The sequence below is a fragment of the Corvus moneduloides genome, chromosome 6 (assembly GCF_009650955.1).
Source record: "Corvus moneduloides isolate bCorMon1 chromosome 6, bCorMon1.pri, whole genome shotgun sequence".
NCBI classification, from domain to species: domain Eukaryota; kingdom Metazoa; phylum Chordata; class Aves; order Passeriformes; family Corvidae; genus Corvus; species Corvus moneduloides.
Window position 1 is genome coordinate 12,987,019 of NC_045481.1, and position 21,580 is coordinate 13,008,598.

Genomic DNA, 21,580 nt, shown 5'->3' on the forward strand with positions numbered 1-21,580 from the left:
CCCTGATTTCTCAAAAATCTGGATCTCCAGCACATTCACACACAAAGAAAGTTCATGTGGTAAAATAAACAGCACTAAGCCAGGATGACAAGATTCATTTATTTATATATTTATTTATTTTGCAACATGTATTCACCTAAATATGAGTCAGACAAATTTAAGAGCTCAAATTAAATTAAAACATCCAGCTAGATAAGAGCTACCACAGATGACAAATTCCTGGAGAAAGCTGAATTTCAGGTTTTAAGGTGTAGACCCGATTCCTTTTGCAGAGAAAAAGCAAACTATTCTCCCTTATGTGGACTGGGTCCTCAAAAAGACTAATTTAACCTTAATACAAATCTCTATGGGGAGATATATGATAAAGATAGAAACTGGAGTCTCAAGTTGGCAAAATTTAATTTGGTTTTCTACTTCATTAGAATAAAAACTTAAAATGTTTGAGGGATTTTTCAGAAATAATAATTTCACCTTCCATCTGCATCTGTAATAGCAAAGGATCACTGCATAGGGCACATACTCAAGATGCAGAAGATCCTCAGCAGAAGAGTTTATATATTAATTGATTTGGAATTCAAAACCATGTCTCCAATACACAAGGGTAAATATCTAATTTCACTTAGGTTTGATCCTACAAAACTTTTTTTTTTCGTGAAATGTCCACTAAACTTGATAAACTACTGAGAAGTTCTGAGTTTTGTAAATTGGCATTTTCCATTAAAAAAGTATTTTGGCCAAAATAAAAAACGACCTAGAAGTCTATAGGTTGGTTGCACATTTCCAATTTTCTATTTTTAATTTATTCCTTTGCCACAGGAACTGATAGTGTGCTAAGGAGTAGTGAAGTTGGATCATATTTTCATGTTTTTCATATTGATGAATCCAGACTGCTCCTATCCCCAAAGAAGGACAGTGTTCTTTTCACAAATATTGGTTTTGACCTTAGAAACCATTTGCTTCTTTAATAGCTGGTTTAACGGTTGTTTTTAAGGATATCTCACCAGAAATTGCTTTTGAGTAAGTAAATACATTCTACTTGGTGCTTCAGCTGGCCCACCTGACCACAAACCACGATGATAAGGCTTTAGCCAGGCCTATCATAGAGTCCCTTTCAAAATCAGCCACGAATTATGGGGATAAGTATGGTCTTCTGGCCACAGTGTAGTAGTTCTTAACCATGATCAACCTTTCTATGTAACACTGACTTGTCAAGACTTTTAGAATTGTCATTCCTTGGTTTATCATATAGCTGCTCAGGAATACTTATTTACTTCTTTTCTGTTATGTGTGGAACAGGACTTTTCTACTTGTAGCAGGAGATGGTATATTGAGAAAGGCTGGTCTAGAAGTGATAGTTCTCTGAGAGTTTGGCAGGACTGGTAGTCCATCTAATGAACAGACTGTACCTTGGTAAGGCAAGGGTGAATAAAATATAATTTTACTACTCACCTGCTTAAGTAACCAAAAGAAAACACTCATTGCACTGTTACACATATTTTGATTGTGGATAATTTTTTTTTGTTATTATTCATTATTACTTCTCAGTATGAAAAATATATGGCATATTAATAGAAATATTTTGATTCATTGAAAGCAGGTAGAAGATACACCTTCAAGCAATTTTGCTGTATTTTCTTATCATCTTTTTCTTTTAAAACAGTATAAAAAGTTATATTTTGACTGGAAGACAGAGAGAAAACGGCAAAGTTTCACAAAAACTTATTGCATGACATTTTAAATTTAAAAAAAGTATTCAACCTTTTGTATGTGTCTTTGTATTTGCCATGACTCCTTCAGCATTTTCATGTTGTTCCTTAGCCTCATGGTATTTTATTAATGTTTGCTGTGTGTCAGAAGTTGATAATTACTAGTAAAGATTGTCTGCCCCACAGGCACCTTACAATTTATCAGCAGACTATTATACAATTTGACCTCGTCCATAAAAGAGCACATTAAACTCTATAAAAGGAAGAAAGTGTCCTGAGAGAGTAAAATTAGCAGTCAGTAAATCTACTCAATGTCTAGTCTTGTATCGTTTATGCTGCTGACATGTTTGTGTGTGCACAAATGTTTTCAGTGGTGCCCAGTGACAGCATGAGAAGCAGTGGCCATAAACTGAAACACAAGAAGTTTCACATTAACATGAGGATGAACTTCTATACATTGAGGGTGGCTGAGACTGGAACAGGTGCCCAGGGAGGTCATGGAGTCTCCCTGTCTGGAGACATTCAGAACCCACCTTGGATGTGTAACCCGCTCTAGGTGATCCTGCCTTGGCAGAGGGGTTGGACTAGACGATCTCTAGAGGTCCCTTCCAACTCTAAAGATTCTGTGATTCTGTTTATGTGTGTATTTGTAAACAGAAATATATAGACCTTATCCATGTTCTTGTAACACATATTTCAATGCTCATCTAAACACTCTGAACAGTTCTGTAACTTAGAATCATCATGAACTTCATCATGCCGCAGTGAAGAGTGACTATAAATACGCACCAAAGATCACTGGAGAATCAAATATGAATTTAATTAAAAGGAATTAATACTAAGGCATTTCATCTGATAAGAGGCAGTATCAGTTAGGGACTTAGTAAGCTATATTTTGTAGTCACTGGGGCTTTGGCTTATCTTGCTTCTTCCTGTTTTTCTCAAACCACCGTGTGTGGGATATATGCGCAGAGGATTGGAGCAGCTAAAAGCTACAGGCAACATTTCACTTTCTGTTACCCCAGCACAACTTTTTGATTTCCAAGAGGGTGCAGCCAGGTAACGAAGCAAAAAAATGCAAACAGCTGCTGAATCCTATACCAGATGTGGGGCAACTTTCTTGGTGGTCAGAGTGATTTCTGCCTGTGAAAAACGTTTGAGATAAAATATTAAATGAAAGAATGTTCAAGGCTCGGATTTACCATCCTCCATATGTACAAACTGTAGCTGTAAGAACTGATGAGAAGTATTCCAGGGCAGAATTTATCCCTTCATCTTCTGTATGTCAGAGTTATTGTTTTTGTAGACATGCTGAGCCTGCCTCTGATAAAAGGATGAAAGATACTTCTTTCAAGAAGGTGAGACTGGACCTTAACTGTTGTGATGACTGATGAGAATCCAGACCCAAATCAAAGGACAGGCATAATTAATACAGATGTTGCACTTTGCCTGGACTTGAACATGTTCACAAAGACATTGTCAGCCAATGGCAAAAATTTTCTCAGCTGCTCACTGTTTGCTAATGACAAAAGAACTATCTAAATTCAATGTTTGTTTCCATTTAAAGGTCAACATGACTGACTAATTCTAAATTATGTAATTGTGCTAAGAAAGCAGAGTTAAGAAGCTGCTAACCTGTATCATATGGAGCCAACTGTGAAAATGCAATACTGTTGTTTTGAAAGATTTCTGTTAAATGAGCATCAAGTGACTGTTACCATTGTGGTAATGAGATTGTGCTATTCACAGGATGTGGCACAGACAAAATCTATAAGAAAGACTTTGTACTTTTGAGGGATGTTAAATAACAAAATGACTGCTTGAAAATTACCTAATGTCACTCATTTTTAGGAGGACTCTTCTGCTCAGTCCAAAGGATGCAACCACATATATGAATAGCCTTCCTTCCCCTCTCCCCCACAGTCCTTGGAAAACAGCTTCCTCCTTAAACTAGTGGCACTGGCTTCTGGTGCAGATGAATCACTTCCAAAGCAGGCCCAAATAAGGAAATAACTATAAAAATACAGGTATTGTGTTGATATATTTTTCCAGACTAGATCGTTGTGATTAATTTTTACTGCAGCCATTGTGAAAAGAGTGTTTCATGGATTAAAACTGTGTTGGTGTTAGCTACTGGGAACACATGGAGCAGCAATACAGGCCTTGCCTTCCCTGGAAACTGCTGGGTCAAATTGCCATCTCCCTGACATTTTGCTGTCGTCTTTCCCTTGAGCTGTGTGATGTAGAGCTAATCCTTCATGTTCCTGAACCGGTGATCCTGCTTCCCCCAGACTTAGAGAATTCAAACTGTTGTGAGAAAAGCCCAGTTCAGTTCGACTCTCTGACGAGCCTTTTCCAAGCAATTCCTCCCACTGCTGCTGCGCCAAACAGCCTTACCACAGCCCTGTGTTTAAGAGGCTGGAATTTTGTGTGCTTCATTTATAAATCCTGTTGGTGGAAACATCTCTGTAGCTGGACCCAGTAGGAGCCTGACACTCTCATTGTGACTAGCTGTTTATTGTGCAAGCTGCTGACTAACTCGCAGTAACTAAAATATAATTTTCCAAAATAGACACAGATGACAAACAGATAATCACTGCAGAGAGCCAATATAACTAAGAAGTACACTCAAAGCTCTTTTAGGTGTACTTCACAGGATCATTATAATCAGCAAACGGATCTTAACTCAGGCTGTCACCTACTCAAAGCTATTCCTTATTTTCAAGGCTGTGTCTCATTGTGCCACTTCAGATAAAGCAAAGGGGCTCCAGTCATGTGCTTTGGTTCCACTCAGCTCTCAGATGGTATCCAAATACTGTTCTTTTCTCCCCCCAAATCCCTTTGACTTCTCTATCCTGTCTTACCAGCTTCCACTCCGACTGAGGTTGACCCCTTAAATCCGGGGTGAGGAACGATCGCTTCCCTGTTCTCAGATTTTCCTGCAGCCAGCTTTACTCTTACACTGGTGTCCAGCACTTACCAGTCTCTCAAAATAGCTACCCTGCATGGCCTTGTAGCCATTATTTCCTAACAGAGACCACAGGATATTGATTCTTCAGGAAGATTTGGGCAAAAATACCTAAGATGATGGAGATTTAAAAGTGTTCAACTGATACACAAGCAAGCATAAAAAGCAAACACCTTGACTTAACTGAAGAGGCAGAGGGCAAAGATATCATGAAAGTATTCAGTTATCCTTAACTAAAATAAATAAGTAAATCCCTTGAGAGTGGGACCCTGGGCACTTAAGCAACAGTAAAATAAATTAAAATTCTGTGTCTGATAATAAAATACAATGTAGCTTCAGTGGAAGATTTCTTGATACCCTGAGGAGAATGTTTCTACTGAGGCCTCTGGTGTTCACCTAGCTCATTAAATGAAACCTGTAATAGAAACATCTGCACACACCTTAAAAAAAAATGTGTACATTTTGAAAAGTATTTATGTTGAATTTAGATTTAGGAGTCTAGGGCAGACATCTAAATTCTGGGTGCAGAGATGTCACAGCTCTTTGAACAATGACTCAAACTTGACAGGGCTCATGAAAGAGCTGCAGAGGCACCAGCCTGGACTGGGGGTGATGGGCACATAGTTGGCTCTGCACCCCTGCCTCCACACCCTGCCTGGAATATGACCATGGTGCTGTAAGTAAAGCCACTGCACACCCCAGAGTGGACCTCCAGCCATGAGAAGATTTTCACGGCAGATTTTTAAATGGAACATTTTTTGCCAAATACGGAATGAAAATAAATCCTAGCAGCTGGGGAAGAGAGATTATCTATCATCCATCTATCTATCTATCTATCTATCTCTGCATGTATCAATAACTGTTATGTCTCCTATGAAATGAAATGCTGCTTTTTGACCTGCCGTAATTGGAAGCTGTGGTAAATTCTGTCATACAAATCATAGCACTAATATTAATCATTTAAAGACAAAGTGATAGCAAAAATCCTGACAACAATGTTGCTTGCAAGGTTTTTTTTTGAGGTTTGTTTTTTTTTAGCTTCAGTTTCATAGAGACTCAAATTATGAACTGCTTTCCACATGCAGTCTAAAAAAATTTTTGACACTAGGGCTGTCAGTGGCAGCCGGAGGTGGTGTCAGAGCACTGGGCACGGAGTGCGGCAACGCGAGAGGCTGTGTGACACATCTCAGAAAGGCACAGTATCTTCTTCACTACAAAGTTTCCCTCTCAGATTAGACTGACTTGTTAACTCATCCTCCCTGGTATCTTTTTGTTAATGCCTCAGCTTTTTAAGCTGTTCCTCTATTTCTCACTCTGATCAGTCTAGAATCACATTTGTGGTCGGTCCATATAAAGGAGAGAAAAGGCTGAGGAAATATTCAGGTTCAGGAGATATTTAGATATTTTATATTCACACAGAGTATGTAACGTTTTCTATTAGTAAAAGGAAGGAAGGAAGGAAGGAAGGAAGGAAGGAAGGAAGGAAGGAAGGAAGGAAGGAAGGAAGGAAGGAAGGAAGGAAGGAAGGAAGGAAGGAAGGAAGGAAGGAAGGAAGGAAGGAAGGAAGGAAGGAAGGAAGAAAAAAAAAGACAGGGAGAGAGGGAGAGAAGGAGACAGGTAGAGAGGGAAAAAGGCAGAAAGAGAAAGAAAGATAAAGAAAAAAGAGAAAAAAGAGAAAGAATAAAAAGGAAGAACCCTCTCACTTTTTGTGTTGAATGCAAGTTACATAGTAGAAAATAAAAGCTTTTTTGAATATACTCTATTTCCCAAAATACTACAAAAAGCTAATTTTCAATCTCTTTAAACAAATAGAAAGAAAGAGATGCTGCTACACAGACTGACCTTAGCAGAATTGCTCAAATTTAACAATGAAATTGATAGATTTACATGATGCATATGCAGCAAGGCTCTTCGTCTTCATGTCCTTGTGCTCATTATAAAGGCATGGAGGCAGAGCATGGTTTATAGAGTGATGATAAAATATACCATGGCACTTAGGCTCCCTGCAGAGCTCTGAAGATTTATCTGTCTTTAGATGAGGTACTGTACAGGCATGGCTCGCTCCCATCGCTGCACAGGTGAACTTAAACCTAGACTTAAAAGGATCACTCATCTGGCAAGAAGAATAATTTAGTCTTTACCCATTCCAGAGTCTTCCCATGTCTGTATTTTAATAAAGGACATCAGTTTACACAGTTGTGCTGATCTGTGTTTTTTGGTTGTGTGACTTAAACTGGGTGTTTTAGGATGTCTAATGGTAGCTTTATCTCTGCAGAAGCCTTGCTGGAGTTGAACAGAGCATGTCTGCTCTTTGTACTAACGCTCACGGAAGAAGACCTTGAAGAAGGGTACATGACTGAAGCCAAACTGTAAGCAGAGCAGTAAATCCATGACACTATTAAGCATTTTCTAAGCTTTATACTGTTACCTTGCCACATTAGTTAAATTTCTGAGAAAACTACAAATATAGAATCCTTCCTGATTTGTATTTACCATTGGACAAAATGTATTTTAAATGGAAAATACTTTATGAAGCCTATGCTTTAAAAATTACTTTATTAATGCAATGAAAATCATTCTTGTAATCATCCAGAAACTCAGATGTCAGTTTTCTTTAAATAGGTGTAGAACTGATAAGAAACAAACCTACTCTCTTTTATACAATGTGACTTTCAGAAGATAATGAACAGATTATAGAAGGACAGTTTTAATATATACTAACTTTTACAAACAGTTAATAGAATGATCTGAAGGATGTTATCAGTATTAGTGTTCAAAATTTGAACACAATGAAATTTTGTTTAGTCATAAATTTATCTTCATCTGGCAGAGGGTTTGAAACTCAGTAATCTTTAAGGTCCCTTCAAACTGAGACCATTTGATAATTCTCTGATCTGCTCATCCGATGGTAAGGTAGGATTGTTTTAAATGAGATGCAGACTTTCTTGTTATAGCCTTTGAGATACATATAATAGAAGAAAAATCTGACCTGAAAAACATTGAAAGAGATGACACAACACACAGTTTACTACCAGGATCCATAGTACATCATGCATACTTACTATTTGGGAAAACATATCAAACATATCAAACCTTCCAGCATGACAATACTTGTGCAGCCAGAGCAGCTTTAGTGAGATTTCTTAGGATGTGAAAGAAAAAATGCATTGGAACCTCTTGGGGTCAGACCCTCCGAAGTCATGGCCTACAGAGGGATCTGTAATGCAGTGTAGGGTTTAAATTAGGTCTCCTGAGATCTTCAGGGATCATAAAATGGGAAAGAATGTATCTAAACTTGTAACTTTACGTTAAGAAGGAGAAAAACAAACGGAGAAATCTTTCTTCAGGGGCCTGCAAAGACACGTTATTTATAGTTCTAAAACTAGTTTCAGTTCTATTTTGAAATATTTCCATAGGGACTAATTTCTAATTGCAAGGCTAAAAATTGTAGCAATGGCTTCTGTGTGTTAATGAGCACCTGTACCCTTTCTGGGTGTCTGGGAGCGTCATTCTCTCTCTGTGCTGTCTCATCACATTCCACAGCACTACCATATTGAGGAATATTTCTCCCTTGGACAGTCCTTCTTATCCTGGTAGTACAGGGGAGCCAGCATTTCCACCTGAACAACATTGTGGGAGTCTGAGAGCCGCTTCCTCGCAGCTGGACTTCCATACCTATAAAACACTTTTCTTTTTGGTCTCTTGCTCATGAAACAGAATGAAAGCAGAGCAAGTCAGGGTACTTTTTATTGCACAGTGAGCCTGACATCTGGCAAGCATCTGGTTGGGGATTCTTATCAGGAAGGGTGGTGGTTAGCAATTTTACAGGTATAGGACCTTTAATCTGCAGGAGATCTGGGGTCAGAGAATATTAGACATTATAAAATGGGTTGGTTTTACCAGGTAAGTAAGTGGCTTGGCAAGTAGAGGGCAGAAAGAAATCTGCTTCTTTTTCTCAGGAAAATCTTGTAGCTCTACATTAGGATGTCCCAATACTGTGTTGCCAGTGATAACACAGTCATAATGGCTCAACAAAACAGTGCAATTCTCTGGTTTAGTGTAATAGTTCTGCATAACAGAGACACTGCAAATGAGAGCTGGTTTGCATTCTGGATTTCAAACTTGAAAGAAAGCTTCTTTACAGGTTATGTTGGCTTCAGGACACAGGTTTCCCTTAGTGGGGAAATGGAAGATTATGTTTGAAGAGAGATGGCAGCCACACATACACACAATGGGCCTTGCAGAACCTTTCTCTTGCTTTTGCTACTGCACAGCTACAGAGGAGCAGAATTTCAGTGCAAATGGGAGCTGCTGCTTCTGCTTATCTGGTGATGGCAGCTTCAGAGAAGTAAAAAATAAACCATACTGTAGGATGATTAATAACCTTTAGGGAAAAATTGTGTCCTGTTCCTAATCCTGCTTGTGGCAGGAGCACAACTGCAATGCTGTTCTGCATCATCTCAGGGAATGGTGGTATATGATAAAAGCTTAAGGGATTGCAGGCCAAAATGTTTATACCTGAAGCAGAAATGTTCTTGCAGATACATGTCTCTGGCAGGTACAGTCAAGAGTGGTCATAAAAAGGATGATGATGGCGAAATAAATATATGCTGTCTAAAAATTTAGGAACTGCTTCCTATAACTAGAATCTCACTCCACTAATAAGCTCATTTGGACTGGGAGAAGCCACTAGCAACATTAGCTACGACCTATTCCTTGCCCTTAAAATCTACTACTTAGATTAATTTAGCTTCAGGAAGACAAGTAGGTGCTTCTGTTCTTTTTTTGTTTTCTTTCTGTGCTGGACCCATGCTTCACCAAGCAGCATTTATTCCTAAATAATGGAATACCTCAGGGGTTAGGATGAGAAGAAAACATTTTGTCTGGAAGGGGTAACTAATCAACTCAAGACCTTTTCAGAGGAGACCAGGTATGTAGGCAACAAACACATTAATTCCAGTTTTTATTTTGCCTCCTGAAGGTGAATTTCCATAAGCAATAGCAGATGGCTGGGTTTTTCATTGTCTGACCTGGGGTAGTCACTGCTTGAAAAAACCCCATTGAATGTATTACAAGGTGGACACACCTTTGGGGTTTTATGTCTCAACCAACCAGTGTTTGTAAGATAGTTATACCTTTTGTTCATGAAGATAGGAAATTAAATTTCAGTAGCAGCAGTTCACCTACAAAGCATGAAGTTCCTAGTCCATTGAAGTACTCTTCTGCTACTGCTAGGATGAAAGCTGAGAAAATGAGTGGGGGAAATAAATTGGTGACTATCTGTTGGGCAGAAGCAAGTAAAGGTAAAGCTTTTAGATGAACAGTCATGTATCTTTTGTAATGGGTGGAGCTGAAATGAATGTAAAAATATTCCTGTGGACACCCTGAAAAAAATGGCAATATTAAATTCAGGACATACAATACTCCTGGGCTTGTTGATAAAGTGATGCTAAACCTGTAGTGGTTTTACTGCAGGAGTTTAGGGGTTCTGGCTGCCAGGAAGTTCTGTTAATTTGGATGCAGGTCAGAATCTGGTGCCTCAGTCATAATCTTTGGTAAAATGACTCTCTAAGAGTTTTAAAACTGTGTTTTATGGCCTGAATAGTCTAAGTATATAGATCGGTCTTTAGATCATTTTATATCTTTTGAATTTCTTTTTTAGATTAATTTGCTATTATTTTTTCCCACTATAAGGGGATGACTGGTTGTGAACAAATGGCCCTTTACACTTTTATAAATGGAACAGATTGAGCTTCTTGAACCTTTCACTGTAAGACCTATTCTTTAAATACTTTAACCGTTACTTCAGCTTTGCACTGAATGCCTCCAACTTACCTAAAATGAACGTAATTAGTCACCTAGACCTGACAATGGCTATTTCAAGAAACTATGTAAGATAACTATATATAAGCCCATCAAGCTGCAGAGCTTAAGAGAGGTTACAAGTTTCTACTGTACTTTGTCTGAATTGGACAGATCTGAGCTCCAAAAAAGAGTTGCCTGAGGAAAATATTTTCTGAAAATGTGGTTATAGAAGTAGATTTTGTTTTCCTCATCCAGATGTCCACAATGACAAATGATTTGTAAGACACAGCCCTTATTAATTTGGCTTTGTAATTTCCTTATAAAAGCTACTCAAGCATCACAATCAAAGTCAAGAAAACGACATGTCCCAGAAAGGACAGAAACTCAGATTTGGGGGTGCAAGTTTGCAAATTGGCCTTGTCTTCAGAGAAGCCCAAATGGAAACCTAAGTGCTGGGGTAAAAGAAAAATCCAATTTCTATCAACATAGAAGAATGTTCAGGCGTGCTGCTGGAAATAAAGAAGACTGACTTTGTGAGCAGCTTAACTACTGAAGTCTGTTTTCCTACAAATTCATGTCTTCTGCACTCAGAAGATTTTTCCAGCACTAGCTGCAATAAATGCATCTGTGTACTGTTGCAGCTATGAAATAAATGCAACAGCATGAGCAGGCATGCCCTCATGGACTCACTGGTTTTTACCTTTTCCTCGACTGTCTGGCTGTTGATGACAAAATGTGTAGTAGCTGAGGTCTCTTCTGCCCATCTCTTCTTTGGTGGAGGCACTTTTTGTATGTGTTTCCCCTAGTTATTTATCAAATTTCACAAAAGTTATAGAAAGTTAAATACCCTTCAAGTTTTACCTCCGCTATGACATTGGTTTGAATTTTTTATGACTAAGGAAAGGTTATTGTGCAGGAAATGACAGAGAGGCTGGTCATCTTGGTCACATCTCCTTCAGATAGCAGCCCTAAAGGGAGAAATAAAGGAAGAATAATGCAAAGAAACCTAAAGCAAATCCCTTTAGCTTATCTCTTTCACTTTCTTTCATTCACCATTTCACCTTTACTTGAGTTTGAGGCTCAATCTTTTAAGATAATTTCAATTTTCAAGATGAACATGAAATTAAAATTTTAGTATATGTTGCCTCACAACTAGCACTTTGTACAATTATCATTAGAAATCATTAAAACTATTTTAAATAATTTTAAATAATAAAAATTACTAAATTTTAAATTTTCTTTAAATTTTATTTATTTTAAAATTTTATTTATTATTTATTATTTTATTTAAATTTTTAAATAATAAAAATTATTTCTCTGAGTTTTTTATGAGAAAGAAATCTAAAAGGGTGAAATCCTTCTGTTACTTCCTTTTCTGGATTGTCAGTATTTTTCCAGACACCAGTATTCAGAGTCCACTAAAAGCTAAATATTCTGTATTTTTAAATGCTCTGTGGAATGAAATTTCTGAAATGAACTACTAAAACATAGTATCTAAGCACTGAAGAAGATTAAGGAAGTGCTGTTCACAGTGGATTTGATAAATGATAAGTAAGATCACTTGACCATCAATATAGACCTTCTTGAGGAAGATAGGCCTTATAAAATGTATTTTCATTGTTGCATTCATCAGAACTATCACATTTTCTGAAAAGACCTAGCAAAATTGGATCTGGCTTGCCTTGTTGTTTAGAGCACGTTTAACTTACAGCTTTAAAAAATTAATGAAGAAGGAAAACCACGGTTGTGGGCAAATTCTTCCAAGTTGTTTTAGCTACTCTTTATTTCATCTCACTGCTCAGCCGCCCGAATCCGGATGGAAAGATCAAATACCCAGAGAATGGCATAGAAAGAGCCATCACAGGGAGAAGAGGACATCCAATTGGACTGATGTAATCATCCAGTGACTCTCCAGCTCAGCTGTAATTGAGGTTGTCATGACTTGGCAGAGCAAAACCAAATTTTGTTGATGAAATTTTCGTTACTACTAAATGAGACGATCAACATTATGTAAGATCACCCAGTGGGTTGCAGAAATGAGGAGGTTATGCTATTATCTAAGCTCCTTATCTTGCATCTAGAGAATTTAAAAATTCAGGCCCAACTCCCTTTCTGGGGTCTTTTACAGAACTCTTTCAAGACTGCACAGGAAACTGACTGGTTGAAGCAGATGTTTGGCTTAACTCACAAAAAGGCAGCAGATCCTGCTCAGCCGCTCCTGCGTTTTTGGAGGAGGATGGGGACACACTAGGGAGTCCAAAAAACTCTACCCCTCACTGAGTTGCAGGGTTTCTGGTATCATTTACTACATATATCAGCTGTAACTCAGGGATACAAAAAGACAGCTTTGCTTTGTGGAAACGGAGAGATTTTTCATTTGTATTGCTTTAAAAGCTAGGTGGAAAAGCTAAAATAGTCAGTGCAGGGGGGTCAAAGCACAGATCTGGATCTCTAGCAAATTTAGAGTCCTTGAACAACTCTCTCTCTTTTTGTCCTTTGGTTTTCTTTTTTGTTTTTTTTTCCCTTCTTTTCTTTTTGGTTTGAACCTGATTCCAATAAGCAAGAATTAACCACTAATTAGAAGCAATGGTGTTGTGTTTTTTTCCTTCTCCTTTGCTCATGAAACTCCTGTTGAGTGTAACACCCTGGCATAAAGCTTCCTTCACAGCAGCATTAAGGAATTCTTTTCACTTCTGGAGTCTGTGAGTTTGGTAAAAGTCTCTTCCTTACCCTGAGGTCAGTGATGTCTGTAGTGTAATTTAAGGCATTAGAGAGAAACAATTAGTTTGCCTGGTGCCTAAACTGCTGCTGAACAAACAACCGCAGAAGCTGAATCTTTAAAAAACTCCTCACGACTTTATTTATCTGGACTTTCAGTTGCCATCCAGATGCAAGAAATTACTTTAGTTCATTTTAATTCTTGCCATTTTCTCAGCATTGTGCTACTCTAGGAGGCAAATAAATGCAGCAGGAAGATACCTATAGATGTGTTCAGCAGCTGGAGGGTTTATGATCTAACCTAAAAAATGCAAGTTGCTTTTCTTGTAGTAATTAATGCCAGCAACATTTCTACTAAATGCTTCTGTGTGCCTCAAAGAGCTCTTCATGTCTCAGCAGTGGGTTGAAGCTCTGAGTGGCACAGTTTCACTCACCAGCCCTGAGTTTTGCTGAATGGGTTTGTAAACCTCAGTGAATGCTCATAAAACTAAGTCCCAGGCTTCACAACAACTCCTAATTTAAATTTTAAAGGAATCACATTCTTTACCAGATATAAAATTTATTTTACAGAAGCAGAAAGACCACAGGTCATTTTGGTAGAAGGATTTTAAGCCTTGAACAATGGTTAAATACTCTTTTGTCCCAAATGCAAAGTTCCCTGCCCTCTTGCAAATAGTATCATGTGTTATTTTAACTTAGTCTTAAGATAAAATCAGCCCATGATTGAAAAAATAATGGTCATCTTGGAGAAAATAAAGACCTGATATCTTGGAGCAGTTACTTGAGGCTTATATCAATAAATATTTTCTACTGTGGACCACAAAGAATGATCTGTAAAACTCAGTACTAGTGAAAAAAATAGCAAAGGGAGAGACAATCCATATTGCCTTTCAACCAACACCGGGGATGTACTTGAGAATGTAGATGTTCCTGTAACTGTAAAAACACTGTATTCTGGTAAACAATCCAAATTAATTTCAACCACCTGAGGCCCAGGGGAAAAGTGATACAGTCTCTGTCAAGCCCACACTTGGTGTTATGTTTTGCAGTATTTCAGGAAGAGGCACAGTGCTTACTGTTATGCAGAAGAGAAAAAGTACATTTATTTTCATCATGAGGTGAACTCTACACCGTTACTCAACTTTGCGAAGTAGCAAGAACCTACAGTACTCGTCTTTCCTCTGAGCTGCTATCCCAAATGCTGATCATAGATAATAACATCGTGATTTGTTTGAATTAAAACCAGTTGAAAAAAAAAGAAAAGGCACAAAAGAATTGTCTGTATCATCTGCCATACAGATGAGGCTAAGATTTTCCCACAAAAGCATACATAGGGTCTGAATAATTTGAGGATGGAGTTGAGAGAGATAATGGGAAAAAAGATTAACAATGTGTATTCCAGAGGCTTCCAGCTGGACATGAAATGAAAATAATGACTGTTAGGATGTCAGTCTGCTCTTTGATAAATCTCATAATTATTATCAGACCCATGTCTGATAACAGCTGGCTGTAAGAGAGTAATCAAGCTACTTCTACCAGCTTACTTTGTCCGTTGTCTTCTTCACCTCAGGCTGATGGGAAAGTTTGATGTTATTTAGTTTGACCTTTCTTTTTCACCAGTCTTTTTTTTATGGGTATACTTGACACAATGTTGAATTTTTAAACTGATATGGTTGGTTTCAAAGCCTTGAACACCAGATATGTACAGCTAGAAAATAGATTGGCTGTTTATTTCAGTCTAACCAAAAGTGCAAAGTACTAATCGGAAAAAAAAAGTTAATTTCTTTTTGCTAATCCTGTTTTATTGGAGTATCTTCTTCAACTGAGAGAGCTAAACTCGGCATCACTGTTAAGGAGTGCCAAAATGAAGTCCTTTCACACTTTTTCCTGTTTTAAGTAAGACATGTTAGCCAAACTGGTGATAACACAATTGCACACTGCTTGTCCCAGCTAGATTCAGGCAGAGCATTTGTGCAAATGCAAGGGAATCTCAGTTTTAACTTCAGCTTCATGTATCTTTTACCACTGTTCAGACTTTATGTAAAAAAATCAATCAAGGTGAAAATTTGTGTTTTATAACCATTTATATATTCCTATTCTCCAGGTCCCCTTGATTTTCAATTCGCATGTGCTCTATTGAAAAACATCTCTCTCAGCTACTCTGGAATTTAGACAATCATAATCCCCTGAATGTACAAACTCCCAAGTTCTTTGGTACTCATGAAATTTTACTTACCCTTAAATCTATAGCTCTTCTGATAATCTAAAGTACAAATATCTCTGCTTTCCAAGGCACAACTGAAACAGTTAAGATCCCTGATCAAGAAACTTCTCACACTTATGAGATCATTTGCTAAACTAAATAGAAAGTTCTGGTAAAAATATTTTAGCCTAAAAATCTTCTTCATTTCTAAAATTGCTATTGGATATGTTGTTGCAAAATCACATTTGATTCAATAAACACAAACATAGCAGAAGTTTGTTTGCCAGTTATTCATCCAGATAGACATACCTTTTTGAGCATTAAAACAAAGGCAATTACACAGAACTGAAAGTAATTACAATGTAATTTACTATTCAATAGGCTTTTTTCTTTTTTAATCACAGATGGTTTAATATGAGTAAGCTGAGCCTTTGCTTGGCGGTTTCATTCACATAATCTCTACCTTATTCTTTTTATCCTTCTGCTGTGAGTAGAGGGAAAACAGGAATCTCGAATTACTATCCTCTGCTTTTCACTTAGTCTCAATCTACGTGGACTTCTATAATTATTTGATTGTCTTGTTCAATGCTTCACTTCCTCATCTAGCTGTGAATAGTCTTATATCAGTCTTATAAAATTGTGTTCTGAAACTACTTCTGGATCTATCATTGTGTCAGAGAAAATTCCTTTTTTGGACAGACTGACATAAACACCTGTATCTTAAAATTCATGGGTGAGATCTTGCGCAGTTAGGTGGGAATATGAACAATTTAGGTGAAACAGTGTTCCCACACAGAAAATCAGACAGAATATCTACTGGAGGATTGAAGGTTGTTCGCTCACAAAGTCATCTAGCAGTTATTTTTCTTCCTGAGCTCTTCCTTGCTCAATATGTAATGTTTTGCTTCTGTGAGTGCTCCAGGTGTAGGCTCAGAAAGAAGGTACTGAAACATAGCAAGTTTTTCCAGGTTGCTCACAATCCAGGCTAAACTGGGGTCTATTGTACCAAAGACTGAGACAAAAGAGCACATTTTCTTCCTGTTGAGACCTTGGAATTAATTCTGTTTTGATACCTGAGTAGAGTTTTAATAAAGGTTGAAATGGGCCAACAGACTGCAGAGGTCTATTGAAATTTTGGAGTTGTGTTTGTGCCAGCAGGGGTCTTTTTCCTTCTTTCTCTTCATTTCCTTCAGATTCTGGTCCCTTAGCACCCTTCCCATCTTTCAGGGCATGGGATCCTGATTGATCTCTTTTCTCTTCCTCTCTTCACCCCTCACAGCTACATAGCTGTGTGAGTCTGCAAGCCTTCTCTCCAACATCCTTCACTCCCTTTCAGTTAATTGCTTTCCACCTTTTCCAGCATGAAATTCTGCTCTGCCTATCCCTTGGTCTCCAGCACCCTATGACCACAGATGTGCAAAGATAGGACATTGTTGCTCCAACAAAACCAACCTCTGGCTCAGAAGATGTGGGAAGTGAAAAAGAAACTAATTTGCCCATGTCTGAAAATTACACAGATAATGTGTAGTTTTTGTGCCTGTGCTTATTGCATCACAAAATGCTCAGTCTTATCCTGTTCAAAGTTTTACTGGGCTCTAAATTCCACTGCATTTGGTGTTCCATACTTAAACAGTAGTCACCTCTGAGAAAATCCGTGTATATACAGAGAAGAGAATATTCTGACAAAGAATATTCACTGGGTGAATGGTCTGCAGCAAAATGTGTAAAATGTTATTCACTGAGTTCAGAAAAAAATACTGCAAGTGACGTTACTACAGGATGTTTCTTTTTTGACTTGAAAGATGTTAGAAGCTCAGGTAAGATTTGCCCAAATGCTTCATAGTTTTGGATTTAACGTAAGGACCTTACAGTTCTGGATAAACATCAAAAATCATGCTTTCTGAGACGTACTGTTACTAAAAAGAATAGCTAAACATTTAAAAATACTATATTAAAAAGATGGTTATTCCAAGACGTATTTTAAAAATATATATTTTTCATATTCATATGTACAGAATAGTGGCATAGAATCAAAAGCTAAGAGAATTCAACTTAATTTTTAATGTAAACTGACACAAAAGATTATTGAAGTTTTCCAAAATTTGAAAATGTTCTGAAAGTGTAATTGGAATTCCAATGTAGAAGAAAAGTATAAGATTAATTTTTGGAAAAAGTGACAAAAAATATTTGCAACTCAGCCACTCTGCAACTATATTTGTTTATTTAAAATTCCATTTAGAATACAAAAATCATTTAAACTTCAATGTTTTGTGATATTTTCAAGACATCCTTACATCATTAAAAAAACCCCAGCAAACATGTAGAATTGCTGTTTCTACCTTTAAAACAAGAAATAAAGAAAAATATTTTCACATTGCCAAATTATTCATTTATAGTCATCATAATTATGCACCATTGACATTTAGTAAATATACTTACACCAACATTGCCATCCAGATATCCACATTCCATCATTAAATATGATTAAACTAGTATTAAATTCCTCCTTAGAATGAAACCCCATACAACTGATAATTAAACAAAACAGCAATTAAATTAGCTCAAACTATTCAATGAGGAAGCCAATAAAGTAATAATAATAAAAGATCCAACTATAAAAAATTTACCACTGTAAATAAAACTGTATTTTGCACTTTGTTTAATGTTCACCAATATTCATGCAGAGATTCAATAGTTTTGGGGGAAGTCTTAACTGGGATATAGAAGAGGATAAATTATTAGAGGAGGATTAGAATTTCCGGAATGAATGAAAATTCCAAGAAATAAGATTCACTTGAATCATAGACAAGAAAAACATGCAAGCATATTGTCTGCAAAGACCACAGAATTTCAAGCCAGCCTGTAAAACTGAAATAAGAATTATTTCAAATGAATGCTGGAAAAAGCATTGGTTGTTGTCTGCATAATTTGAGTGTTATTAAGTATCTTCTCAAATATTTTGCTTTATTCTCTTCCTTTCACACACAAAGATCTGCATGTTCACCCCAGTTACAGAAAGGAGAGTTTTAAACATCTTTGACAAGAAAAAATCTTATAGGGAAAAAGAAGACATGAAATGACAAATGCCAAAATTGTTATGTAAGGGCAGTTTTCCCTCTAAACCAAAGTGTTAGAGCTGGAAGAAGAAATACAGATCCATTTACTATTAAAATTTAACTCCAGACTATTGTTATCAGTATTTCTGGAGATAAAGAAGACTCCAAAGCTAGAGTAGAAATAAAAAAAAAACAGGTTAGAACTCAATGAAATATAAACATGAGTATTTCCTACAGAACTAGAAGATGCTTTACATTCTTAACAAGGAATTAATGAAGATCACTAAAACAGGGATCCCTAATTTAGTGTATCAAAACAGAGGGCTGTATCCTTGTTTGTCTTTAAAGCTTGCTGAAGTGTTTTGATGATGCAGTGAATTATTGCAGTTATGTTCTACACTCCAAATGTGCAGTTGAAGACCCTTTTTCCAGGAATATAAATGACAATGAATGTGGTCAAGACAGCATGACACAAGGAAGCTTTGAGTCAGTTTTTTATTAATAGAAAGAGAAGTTTCTTAGTAAGGGATGCTAACTATTTTTCTGGTACCTAGTGGCAAGCAGAGATGTTTGGCCTTTCAGAACAGATATCATTTTGAGAGGAAGTAAAAGTTCTCAAGTACCTCAGAGCTTGAGAGTTTGTATATTCAGGCTGTTATGATCTCATGAATTCTGAGGTAGCTGATACAGAAATTTTTAAAGGTTCTTTGGTGTTAAAATGCACAGGTGTTCAGTAGGACTTATGAAGTAGAAAAGTAATTAAAGATCCTAAAGCTCACACTAACAATTTTGATAGGCCTCTACCTGCACAGGTACTTAAGTGTCTCTGTTTCTCAAAAAATATGTGCACATTACTAGAATGTTTCAATCATTATATGCATACAGCCCTGGAATAACAGAGCACCTGATCACACCAAAATGAGAATGAGCTAAACTTTAGGACCTTCTTTTTCCCAGTCAGCCTGTGTCATGACAGAGACACATTTGTTTAGTAGAGTGTGCTATGGGCATCCTGAGAAATGGATGCAGTTATTGAACCCTGAAGGCTATTCAGGAAACTTGGATAAGCATTGGAAATTTCTGGATCCATCCATCTCCACTCCTAGAAATACAGTTTAAGGGTCATTTGCTAATAATTAATCAGGTCTTGTCACCTTGTAAATGGTCACTAACTGGTCTTCCCCATCCAAAGCCCTACTGCAAGAGAATGGGCACTCTTTCAGAAGCAGAGCACACAGGCTGGAAAGCTTCAAACTTGATTTGAAACAGATGAACAAAAGAGCATGAAGTGGGTATTGCCACATTTCCACGAGTGACAGATTTTCTGATTAACTAGTGTCATCATTTGCTTTCTTTTCACAAATATATCTGCACCTGAGGTGATGCACCATATCTTTTCCTCTATCTCTATTTTGAACCTTGTTGTTGAGCTCTGTTCTAACAGGAACGCCCTGCCCTGCATGCTGGCTGTGGTGGTGTGAGCAAACCATTTCCTGTTTGGATTAAAGATGATTATTTTCAGCTGATGTAAGCAGTGTGAAGGGAAACATCCAGCAGCAAGTCTAGCACGGCTCCTTGTGGTATGGCTGCAATGGGCTGCTCTCTTTGCTTGCCAATGCACACCAGGATGCCTTGAAACATGAGGAGCCATGCGTGCCTTGGCCCCCAGCGCAGCTAGGGAAGGTGGGACTGATGGCAGAGCAGATGACAATAGTTCATTCCAGTGTCCCACCTTCCATAAGATGACTGTACAATGCAGTCATGAGCCTGTAACCTCTTGTGTGTGTGTGTGTACCTCAGTCTGGTCATGCAGCTGATCTGTTGGAAAACTACTTAATTTTCCACTTTTTGCATGCACATTTTGCTTGGACAGCATAGATTTGCTTTGGCTATTTAACATTCAAAAGAGCAGAAAATTGAGCTTAAAAAACCCAAACAACTCTCCCCCCAACAAAAAAAAAACAAACAAAAAAAAACAACCCACCCCAAACCCAATGAAAAAGAGAGGGAGAAATAATTGCCTTAACTTTGCACATTCCTGTACTACTGCACACTTACTATCTCGCCTATCTGTTCATTCAACCTTTGAGCCTGATGCATTTTTTTCTGAACACAGATACCTATTCCAGCACTCCAGAATGACAGCTCTTGGGCCTGATGTAGCACAAGATAAATCAGGCTAGTTTTGCTGAAACTCAAATGCTTGAACAGAAGGGATGTCTGAGATTACAGGCAGAAGTTGCTCTTCTATCTCTGCAACAATGTCTGAGAAACCAGACATAGGTGCAATGACAAGTATTTCTTAAATGAAATTGCAGCTTTTGAGGTTTCACAATGGGGACAGAATTCCACCAGAAAACAGACTGAACACCCAAGATATTCTCTCCTAAACTTGATTCCATTTTCATTGTCCACTGCACCAAGCTAAGACCACTTCTGTGAGGCTAAGGCTAGTCCATCTAGTTTTGCTTAAAAAAAACATGAGTAGTTTTTAAGGTTTTCTAGCTTGGAGTGGATCAGTCACTGCTTAATTTGTGCTAGACCTGACTTCCTGTGCAACCATGTTCATGTACCTTACACAGCATATTTGTAGTTTCTCACATCTCTTAAAATAAGAAGTTTGTGCAAAAATCTGTTGTAATTAAACAGTGGACAACATACTGTCAGGTAGAGACCCAGGTACATGAATAACGTGCAAAAAAAGAAACCATGTTTCTTGAAGCATGACAGTAAGGGGGATGATTTGGGTGCTTTTCCCTTCTTCTTTCCCATCTGTTCTCAATTATAAGAAACTCCTCCCACTAGTTTAAAGGAAAAAAGTACACCCTGCAAAGCCTCTCATCTCTGTACAATATGTGACATCTGTATGTAACAGATGGGCTTTCAGGTCTCTTCATCACTAGCTTTATTTCCAAGGATCTATGGCTGCAGCACCTAAGAACCTATTCTTGATGTAAAAGCAAACTCAAAATAAAAGGGCCTCACACTTGTTGTCCCTGTCCCTGAGCTCACATCAGGTGGACAGTGCAATGCCATCAACCATTAAAGTCTTTATTTCCAACCATGCAATACCTGCGATTAGGGAGAGAAAATTAATTTTCTTTTAATCTACTAGAAGGAAATT